Here is a 9,897-nt window from a genome sequence, read left to right on the forward strand (position 1 = left end):
TTGATCCGGGAACGTCGGCCTTGTCGTTCACTGCAATTGCTTGGCAGCTGACCCATGTAACTGTGCAGTTGCTAACTAGAAAAGCTTTCCTTAGCATTGGTTCCATGGTGTAATGGAACCTACTCAACCTTCGGCTGGCCTTTTATTGTAAGCTTAGATAATTGCTTTTGAAGATGAATACAAATCTCTTCTGATACTTTAAGTCTGTACATTAAAGTCACTCTACTTAAAGTGTTGTAGGCAAAACTTTTTTGTGAAAGCTGTAAAGTTGTTTCTCAAGCTATTGTAGGAAGATACTGGTTTTAAAATCTGGTTTGTATCCGTTTTTCTAAGTAAGTTTTTAAATTGCTCAGTAGGGTAGCAACTGCAGATCTAAAGGTCACTGTTCCACACAATTAAAACTATTTACACCTTGTCAAGAACTACACAGTTGGAGGCGTTAGACTAGACTGGTAAAGGTGGTAGCTTCTTGCTTGACGTAAGCTGTTGTAGCCCAAAACTGATGTCAATATGTACACAGCAAGAGTTTCTGCCTTTTGCTTCCTGAATAATGATGTTGTGTTGATTGGCCCAAATTGGGTCAAATTCTAAGTGCATTACCCTTTGAATGGATTGAATTTCATTGAAAACTGCTAAGTATCAATCCAAGCTTCTGAGTTATTAGCGGATGAAAACAGAACAGTGTTTACTGCAAACAATTCAGATTGGCGATCTTTTGGCTCGAATGGTATGTGCGTGAGGAGCATGTGCGAAATAGCTCAGTTGGAGAGCGTTAGACTGAAGATCTAAAGGTCCCTGGTTCGATCCGGGTTTCGCAGCGGATCCCCGTTTTTATTCTGACATCTTAGTCTGTGATCCCTGGGAAACTTGCTGCTCGCCAGGCGACCCTTTTGGAATTTGCTTAAAGGAGGCACATATAGCTGAAAATGGTAGTTATCAGCAGATTAAAAGAAGTGTAACTGTTGGTGTTGGTTCCATGGTGTAATGGTTAGCACTCTGGACTCTGAATCCAGCGATCCGAGTTCAAATCTCGGTGGAACCTGGTACAATTTTGATCCCGGGAACGTCGGCCTTGTCGTTCACTGCAATTGCTTGGCAGCTGACCCATGTAACTGTGCAGTTGCTAACTAGAAAAGCTTTCTTTAGCATTGGTTCCATGGTGTAATGGTTAGCACTCTGGACTTTGAATCCAGTGATCCGAGTTCAAATCTCGGTGGAACCTACTCAACCTTCGGCTGGCCTTTTATTGTAAGCTTAGATAATTGCTTTTGAAGATGAATACAAATCTCTTCTGATACTTTAAGTCTGTACATTAAAGTCACTCTACTTAAAGTGTTGTAGGCAAAACTTTTTTGTGAAAGCTGTAAAGTTGTTTCTCAAGCTATTGTAGGAAGATACTGGTTTTAAAATCTGGTTTGTATCCGTTTTTCTAAGTAAGTTTTTAAATTGCTCAGTAGGGTAGCAACTGCAGATCTAAAGGTCACTGTTCCACACAATTAAAACTATTTACACCTTGTCAAGAACTACACAGTTGGAGAGCGTTAGACTAGACTGGTAAAGGTGGTAGCTTCTTGCTTGACGTAAGCTGTTGTAGCCCAAAACTGATGTCAATATGTACACAGCAAGAGTTTCTGCCTTTTGCTTCCTGAATAATGATGTTGTGTTGATTGGCCCAAATTGGGTCAAATTCTAAGTGCATTACCCTTTGAATGGATTGAATTTCATTGAAAACTGCTAAGTATCAATCCAAGCTTCTGTGTTATTAGCGGATAAAAACAGAACAGTGTTTACTGCAAACAATTCAGATTGGCGATCTTTTGGCTCGAATGGTATGTGCGAAGAGGAGCATGTGCCGAAATAGCTCAGTTGGGAGAGCGTTAGACTGAAGATCTAAAGGTTCCTGGTTCGATCCGGGTTTGACAGCGGATCCCCGTTTTTATTCTGACATCTTAGTCTGTGATCCCTGGGAAACTTGCTGCTCGCCAGGCGACCCTTTTGGAATTTGCTTAAAGGAGGCACATATAGCTGAAAATGGTAGTTATCAGCAGATTAAAAGAAGTGTGACTGTTGGTGTTGGTTTCATGGTGTAATGGTTAGCACTCTGGACTCTGAATCCAGCGTTCCGAGTTTAAATCTCGGTGGAACCTGGTACAATTTTGATCCCGGAACGTCGGCCTTGTCGTTCACTGCAATTGCTTGGCAGCTGACCCATGTAACTGTGCAGTTGCTAACTAGAAAAGCTTTCTTTAGCATTGGTTCCATGGTGTAATGGTTAGCACTCTGGACTTTGAATCCAGTGATCCGAGTTCAAATCTCGGTGGAACCTACTCAACCTTCGGCTGGCCTTTTATTGTAAGCTTAGATAATTGCTTTTGAAGATGAATACAAATCTCTTCTGATACTTTAAGTCTGTACATTAAAGTCACTCTACTTAAAGTGTTGTAGGCAAAACTTTTTTGTGAAAGCTGTAAAGTTGTTTCTCAAGCTATTGTAGGAAGATACTGGTTTTAAAATCTGGTTTGTATCCGTTTTTCTAAGTAAGTTTTTAAAATTGCTCAGTAGGGTAGCAACTGCAGATCTAAAGGTCACTGTTCCACACAATTAAAACTATTTACACCTTGTCAAGAACTACACAGTTGGAGAGCGTTAGACTAGACTGGTAAAGGTGGTAGCTTCTTGCTTGACGTAAGCTGTTGTAGCCCAAAACTGATGTCAATATGTACACAGCAAGAGTTTCTGCCTTTTGCTTCCTGAATAATGATGTTGTGTTGATTGGCCCAAATTGGGTCAAATTCTAAGTGCATTACCCTTTGAATGGATTGAATTTCATTGAAAACTGCTAAGTATCAATCCAAGCTTCTGAGTTATTAGCAAACAATTCAGATTGGCCGATCTTTTGGCTCGAATGGTATGTGCGCGAGAAGCATGTGCCGAAATAGCTCAGTTGGGAGAGCGTTAGACTGAAGATCTAAAGGTCCCTGGTTCGATCCGGGTTTGACAGCGGATCCCCGTTTTTATTCTGACATCTTAGTCTGTGATCCCTGGGAAACTTGCTGCTCGCCAGACGACCCTTTTGGAATTTGCTTAAAGGAGGCACATATGGCTGAAAAAGGTAGTTATCAGCTGATTAAAAGAAGTGTAACTGTTGGTGTTGGTTCCATGGTGTAATGGTTAGCACTCTGGACTCTGAATCCAGCGATCCGAGTTCAAATCTCGGTGGAACCTGGTACAATTTTGATCCCGGGAACGTCGGCCTTGTCGTTCACTGCAATTGCTTGGCAGCTGACCCATGTAACTGTGCAGTTGCTAACTAGAAAAGCTTTCCTTAGCATTGGTTCCATGGTGTAATGGAACCTACTCAACCTTCGGCTGGCCTTTTATTGTAAGCTTAGATAATTGCTTTTGAAGATGAATACAAATCTCTTCTGATACTTTAAGTCTGTACATTAAAGTCACTCTACTTAAAGTGTTGTAGGCAAAACTTTTTTGTGAAAGCTGTAAAGTTGTTTCTCAAGCTATTGTAGGAAGATACTGGTTTTAAAATCTGGTTTGTATCCGTTTTTCTAAGTAAGTTTTTAAAATTGCTCAGTAGGGTAGCAACTGCAGATCTAAAGGTCACTGTTCCACACAATTAAAACTATTTACACCTTGTCAAGAACTACACAGTTGGAGAGCGTTAGACTAGACTGGTAAAGGTGGTAGCTTCTTGCTTGACGTAAGCTGTTGTAGCCCAAAACTGATGTCAATATGTACACAGCAAGAGTTTCTGCCTTTTGCTTCCTGAATAATGATGTTGTGTTGATTGGCCCAAATTGGGTCAAATTCTAAGTGCATTACCCTTTGAATGGATTGAATTTCATTGAAAACTGCTAAGTATCAATCCAAGCTTCTGTGTTATTAGCGGATAAAAACAGAACAGTGTTTACTGCAAACAATTCAGATTGGCCGATCTTTTGGCTCGAATGGTATGTGCGTGAGAAGCATGTGCCGAAATAGCTCAGTTGGGAGAGCGTTAGACTGAAGATCTAAAGGTCCCTGGTTCGATCCCGGGTTTCGGCAGCGGATCCCCCGTTTTTTGTTACGGCATCTTAGTCTGTGATCCCTGGGAAACTTGCTGCTCGCCAGACGACCCTTTTGGAATTTGCTTAAATGAGGCACATATGGTTGAAAAAGGTAGTTATCAGCTGATTAAAAGAAGTGTAACTGTTGGTGTTGGTTCCATGGTGTAATGGTTAGCACTCTGGACTCTGAATCCAGCGATCCGAGTTCAAATCTCGGTGGAACCTGGTACAATTTTGATCCCGGGAACGTCGGCCTTGTCGTTCACTGCAATTGCTTGGCAGCTGACCCATGTAACTGTGCAGTTGCTAACTAGAAAAGCTTTCCTTAGCATTGGTTCCATGGTGTAATGGAACCTACTCAACCTTCGGCTGGCCTTTTATTGTAAGCTTAGATAATTGCTTTTGAAGATGAATACAAATCTCTTCTGATACTTTAAGTCTGTACATTAAAGTCACTCTACTTAAAGTGTTGTAGGCAAAACTTTTTTGTGAAAGCTGTAAAGTTGTTTCTCAAGCTATTGTAGGAAGATACTGGTTTTAAAATCTGGTTTGTATCCGTTTTTCTAAGTAAGTTTTTAAAATTGCTCAGTAGGGTAGCAACTGCAGATCTAAAGGTCACTGTTCCACACAATTAAAACTATTTACACCTTGTCAAGAACTACACAGTTGGAGAGCGTTAGACTAGACTGGTAAAGGTGGTAGCTTCTTGCTTGGCGTAAGCTGTTGTAGCCCAAAACTGATGTCAATATGTACACAGCAAGAGTTTCTGCCTTTTGCTTCCTGAATAATGATGTTGTGTTGATTGGCCCAAATTGGGTCAAATTCTAAGTGCATTACCCTTTGAATGGATTGAATTTCATTGAAAACTGCTAAGTATCAATCCAAGCTTCTGTGTTATTAGCGGATAAAAACAGAACAGTGTTTACTGCAAACAATTCAGATTGGCCGATCTTTTGGCTCGAATGGTATGTGCGAGGAGCATGTGCGAAATAGCTCAGTTGGGAGGCGTTAGACTGAAGATCTAAAGGTCCCTGGTTCGATCCGGGTTTCGCAGCGGATCCCCGTTTTTATTCTGACATCTTAGTCTGTGATCCCTGGGAAACTTGCTGCTCGCCAGACGACCCTTTTGGAATTTGCTTAAAGGAGGCACATATGGCTGAAAAAGGTAGTTATCAGCTGATTAAAAGAAGTGTTGGTGTTGGTTCCATGGTGTAATGGTTAGCACTCTGGACTCTGAATCCAGCGATCCGAGTTCAAATCTCGGTGGAACCTGGTACAATTTTGATCCCGGGAACGTCGGCCTTGTCGTTCACTGCAATTGCTTGGCAGCTGACCCATGTAACTGTGCAGTTGCTAACTAGAAAAGCTTTCCTTAGCATTGGTTCCATGGTGTAATGGAACCTACTCAACCTTCGGCTGGCCTTTTATTGTAAGCTTAGATAATTGCTTTTGAAGATGAATACAAATCTCTTCTGATACTTTAAGTCTGTACATTAAAGTCACTCTACTTAAAGTGTTGTAGGCAAAACTTTTTTGTGAAAGCTGTAAAGTTGTTTCTCAAGCTATTGTAGGAAGATACTGGTTTTAAAATCTGGTTTGTATCCGTTTTTCTAAGTAAGTTTTTAAATTGCTCAGTAGGGTAGCAACTGCAGATCTAAAGGTCACTGTTCCACACAATTAAAACTATTTACACCTTGTCAAGAACTACACAGTTGGAGAGCGTTAGACTAGACTGGTAAAGGTGGTAGCTTCTTGCTTGGCGTAAGCTGTTGTAGCCCAAAACTGATGTCAATATGTACACAGCAAGAGTTTCTGCCTTTTGCTTCCTGAATAATGATGTTGTGTTGATTGGCCCAAATTGGGTCAAATTCTAAGTGCATTACCCTTTGAATGGATTGAATTTCATTGAAAACTGCTAAGTATCAATCCAAGCTTCTGTGTTATTAGCGGATAAAAACAGAACAGTGTTTACTGCAAACAATTCAGATTGGCCGATCTTTTGGCTCGAATGGTATGTGCGTGAGGAGCATGTGCGAAATAGCTCAGTTGGAGAGCGTTAGACTGAAGATCTAAAGGTCCCTGGTTCGATCCCGGTTTCGGCAGCGGATCCCCCGGTTTTTGTTACGGCATCTTAGTCTGTGATCCCTGGGAAACTTGCTGCTCGCCAGGCGACCCTTTTGGAATTTGCTTAAAGGAGGCACATATGGCTGAAAAAGGTAGTTATCAGCTGATTAAAAGAAGTGTAACTGTTGGTGTTGGTTCCATGGTGTAATGGTTAGCACTCTGGACTCTGAATCCAGCGATCCGAGTTCAAATCTCGGTGGAACCTGGTACAATTTTGATCCGGGAACGTCGGCCTTGTCGTTCACTGCAATTGCTTGGCAGCTGACCCATGTAACTGTGCAGTTGCTAACTAGAAAAGCTTTCTTAGCATTGGTTCCATGGTGTAATGGAACCTACTCAACCTTCGGCTGGCCTTTTATTGTAAGCTTAGATAATTGCTTTTGAAGATGAATACAAATCTCTTCTGATACTTTAAGTCTGTACATTAAAGTCACTCTACTTAAAGTGTTGTAGGCAAAACTTTTTTGTGAAAGCTGTAAAGTTGTTTCTCAAGCTATTGTAGGAAGATACTGGTTTTAAAATCTGGTTTGTATCCGTTTTCTAAGTAAGTTTTTAAATTGCTCAGTAGGGTAGCAACTGCAGATCTAAAGGTCACTGTTCCACACAATTAAAACTATTTACACCTTGTCAAGAACTACACAGTTGGAGAGCGTTAGACTAGACTGGTAAAGGTGGTAGCTTCTTGACGTAAGCTGTTGTAGCCCAAAACTGATGTCAATATGTACACAGCAAGAGTTTCTGCCTTTTGCTTCCTGAATAATGATGTTGTGTTGATTGGCCCAAATTGGGTCAAATTCTAAGTGCATTACCCTTTGAATGGATTGAATTTCATTGAAAACTGCTAAGTATCAATCCAAGCTTCTGTGTTATTAGCGGATAAAAACAGAACAGTGTTTACTGCAAACAATTCAGATTGGCGATCTTTTGGCTCGAATGGTATGTGCGTGAGGAGCATGTGCGAAATAGCTCAGTTGGGAGAGCGTTAGACTGAAGATCTAAAGGTCCCTGGTTCGATCCCGGGTTTCGGCAGCGGATCCCCTGTTTTTGTTACGGCATCTTAGTCTGTGATCCCTGGGAAACTTGCTGCTCGCCAGACGACCCTTTTGGAATTTGCTTAAAGGAGGCACATATGGCTGAAAAAGGTAGTTATCAGCTGATTAAAAGAAGTGTAACTGTTGGTGTTGGTTCCATGGTGTAATGGTTAGCACTCTGGACTCTGAATCCAGCGATCCGAGTTCAAATCTCGGTGGAACCTGGTACAATTTTGATCCCGGGAACGTCGGCCTTGTCGTTCACTGCAATTGCTTGGCAGCTGACCCATGTAACTGTGCAGTTGCTAACTAGAAAAGCTTTCTTAGCATTGGTTCCATGGTGTAATGGAACCTACTCAACCTTCGGCTGGCCTTTTATTGTAAGCTTAGATAATTGCTTTTGAAGATGAATACAAATCTCTTCTGATACTTTAAGTCTGTACATTAAAGTCACTCTACTTAAAGTGTTGTAGGCAAAACTTTTTTGTGAAAGCTGTAAAGTTGTTTCTCAAGCTATTGTAGGAAGATACTGGTTTTAAAATCTGGTTTGTATCCGTTTTTCTAAGTAAGTTTTTAAAATTGCTCAGTAGGGTAGCAACTGCAGATCTAAAGGTCACTGTTCCACACAATTAAAACTATTTACACCTTGTCAAGAACTACACAGTTGGAGAGCGTTAGACTAGACTGGTAAAGGTGGTAGCTTCTTGCTTGACGTAAGCTGTTGTAGCCCAAAACTGATGTCAATATGTACACAGCAAGAGTTTCTGCCTTTTGCTTCCTGAATAATGATGTTGTGTTGATTGGCCCAAATTGGGTCAAATTCTAAGTGCATTACCCTTTGAATGGATTGAATTTCATTGAAAACTGCTAAGTATCAATCCAAGCTTCTGTGTTATTAGCGGATAAAAACAGAACAGTGTTTACTGCAAACAATTCAGATTGGCCGATCTTTTGGCTCGAATGGTATGTGCGTGAGGAGCATGTGCGAAATAGCTCAGTTGGGAGGCGTTAGACTGAAGATCTAAAGGTCCCTGGTTCGATCCGGGTTTGACAGCGGATCCCCGTTTTTATTCTGACATCTTAGTCTGTGATCCCTGGGAAACTTGCTGCTCGCCAGACGACCCTTTTGGAATTTGCTTAAAGGAGGCACATATGGCTGAAAAAGGTAGTTATCAGCAGATTAAAAGAAGTGTGACTGTTGGTGTTGGTTTCATGGTGTAATGGTTAGCACTCTGGACTCTGAATCCAGCGATCCGAGTTTAAATCTCGGTGGAACCTACTCAACCTTCGGCTGGCCTTTTATTGTAAGCTTAGATAATTGCTTTTGAAGATGAATACAAATCTCTTCTGATACTTTAAGTCTGTACATTAAAGTCACTCTACTTAAAGTGTTGTAGGCAAAACTTTTTTGTGAAAGCTGTAAAGTTGTTTCTCAAGCTATTGTAGGAAGATACTGGTTTTAAAATCTGGTTTGTATCCGTTTTTCTAAGTAAGTTTTTAAATTGCTCAGTAGGGTAGCAACTGCAGATCTAAAGGTCACTGTTCCACACAATTAAAACTATTTACACCTTGTCAAGAACTACACAGTTGGAGAGCGTTAGACTAGACTGGTAAAGGTGGTAGCTTCTTGACGTAAGCTGTTGTAGCCCAAAACTGATGTCAATATGTACACAGCAAGAGTTTCTGCCTTTTGCTTCCTGAATAATGATGTTGTGTTGATTGGCCCAAATTGGGTCAAATTCTAAGTGCATTACCCTTTGAATGGATTGAATTTCATTGAAAACTGCTAAGTATCAATCCAAGCTTCTGTGTTATTAGCGGATAAAAACAGAACAGTGTTTACTGCAAACAATTCAGATTGGCCGATCTTTTGGCTCGAATGGTATGTGCGAAGAGGAGCATGTGCGAAATAGCTCAGTTGGGAGGCGTTAGACTGAAGATCTAAAGGTCACTGTTCCACACAATTAAAACTATTTACACCTTGTCAAGAACTACACAGTTGGAGGCGTTAGACTGAAGATCTAAAGGTCACTGTTCCACACAATTAAAACTATTTACACCTTGTCAAGAACTACACAGTTGGAGGCGTTAGACTGAAGATCTAAAGGTCACTGTTCCACACAATTAAAACTATTTACACCTTGTCAAGAACTACACAGTTGGAGGCGTTAGACTGAAGATCTAAAGGTCCCTGGTTCGATCCCGGGTTTGACAGCGGATCCCCGTTTTTGTTACGGCATCTTAGTCTGTGATCCCTGGAAACTTGCTGCTCGCCAGGCGACCCTTTTGGAATTTGCTTAAAGGAGGCACATATGGCTGAAAAAGGTAGTTATCAGCTGATTAAAAGAAGTGTAACTGTTGGTGTTGGTTCCATGGTGTAATGGTTAGCACTCTGGACTCTGAATCCAGCGATCCGAGTTCAAATCTCGTGGAACCTGGTACAATTTTGATCCCGGAACGTCGGCCTTGTCGTTCACTGCAATTGCTTGGCAGCTGACCCATGTAACTGTGCAGTTGCTAACTAGAAAAGCTTTCTTAGCATTGGTTCCATGGTGTAATGGAACCTACTCAACCTTCGGCTGGCCTTTTATTGTAAGCTTAGATAATTGCTTTTGAAGATGAATACAAATCTCTTCTGATACTTTAAGTCTGTACATTAAAGTCACTCTACTTAAAGTGTT

General features: G+C 41.1%; 16 non-coding genes across 16 annotated transcripts; all 16 read left to right on the forward strand.

The window, feature by feature from the left end:
- The first annotated feature begins 747 nt into the window (after window positions 1-747).
- On the forward strand, window positions 748-818 carry trnaf-gaa. Its single transcript has one exon. It is a non-coding gene; the product is annotated as a tRNA-Phe (tRNA).
- A 152-nt stretch (window positions 819-970) lies between these two features.
- On the forward strand, window positions 971-1,042 carry trnaq-cug. Its single transcript has one exon. It is a non-coding gene; the product is annotated as a tRNA-Gln (tRNA).
- Window positions 1,043-1,150: 108 nt separating this feature from the next.
- trnaq-uug lies at window positions 1,151-1,222 on the forward strand. Its single transcript has one exon. It is a non-coding gene; the product is annotated as a tRNA-Gln (tRNA).
- A 629-nt stretch (window positions 1,223-1,851) lies between these two features.
- Window positions 1,852-1,922, forward strand: trnaf-gaa. The gene has a single exon. It is a non-coding gene; the product is annotated as a tRNA-Phe (tRNA).
- Window positions 1,923-2,075: 153 nt separating this feature from the next.
- Window positions 2,076-2,147, forward strand: trnaq-cug. Its single transcript has one exon. It is a non-coding gene; the product is annotated as a tRNA-Gln (tRNA).
- A 107-nt stretch (window positions 2,148-2,254) lies between these two features.
- trnaq-uug lies at window positions 2,255-2,326 on the forward strand. Its single transcript has one exon. It is a non-coding gene; the product is annotated as a tRNA-Gln (tRNA).
- Window positions 2,327-2,929: 603 nt separating this feature from the next.
- On the forward strand, window positions 2,930-3,000 carry trnaf-gaa. The gene has a single exon. It is a non-coding gene; the product is annotated as a tRNA-Phe (tRNA).
- Window positions 3,001-3,153: 153 nt separating this feature from the next.
- Window positions 3,154-3,225, forward strand: trnaq-cug. Its single transcript has one exon. It is a non-coding gene; the product is annotated as a tRNA-Gln (tRNA).
- Window positions 3,226-3,986: 761 nt separating this feature from the next.
- trnaf-gaa lies at window positions 3,987-4,059 on the forward strand. Its single transcript has one exon. It is a non-coding gene; the product is annotated as a tRNA-Phe (tRNA).
- Window positions 4,060-4,214: 155 nt separating this feature from the next.
- On the forward strand, window positions 4,215-4,286 carry trnaq-cug. The gene has a single exon. It is a non-coding gene; the product is annotated as a tRNA-Gln (tRNA).
- A 975-nt stretch (window positions 4,287-5,261) lies between these two features.
- On the forward strand, window positions 5,262-5,333 carry trnaq-cug. The gene has a single exon. It is a non-coding gene; the product is annotated as a tRNA-Gln (tRNA).
- A 759-nt stretch (window positions 5,334-6,092) lies between these two features.
- trnaf-gaa lies at window positions 6,093-6,164 on the forward strand. The gene has a single exon. It is a non-coding gene; the product is annotated as a tRNA-Phe (tRNA).
- Window positions 6,165-6,318: 154 nt separating this feature from the next.
- On the forward strand, window positions 6,319-6,390 carry trnaq-cug. The gene has a single exon. It is a non-coding gene; the product is annotated as a tRNA-Gln (tRNA).
- A 751-nt stretch (window positions 6,391-7,141) lies between these two features.
- trnaf-gaa lies at window positions 7,142-7,215 on the forward strand. The gene has a single exon. It is a non-coding gene; the product is annotated as a tRNA-Phe (tRNA).
- Window positions 7,216-7,368: 153 nt separating this feature from the next.
- Window positions 7,369-7,440, forward strand: trnaq-cug. The gene has a single exon. It is a non-coding gene; the product is annotated as a tRNA-Gln (tRNA).
- A 982-nt stretch (window positions 7,441-8,422) lies between these two features.
- On the forward strand, window positions 8,423-8,494 carry trnaq-cug. The gene has a single exon. It is a non-coding gene; the product is annotated as a tRNA-Gln (tRNA).
- Window positions 8,495-9,897: the final 1,403 nt, after the last annotated feature.

The sequence above is a fragment of the Silurus meridionalis genome, chromosome 9 (assembly GCF_014805685.1).
Source record: "Silurus meridionalis isolate SWU-2019-XX chromosome 9, ASM1480568v1, whole genome shotgun sequence".
Lineage (NCBI taxonomy): Eukaryota > Metazoa > Chordata > Actinopteri > Siluriformes > Siluridae > Silurus > Silurus meridionalis.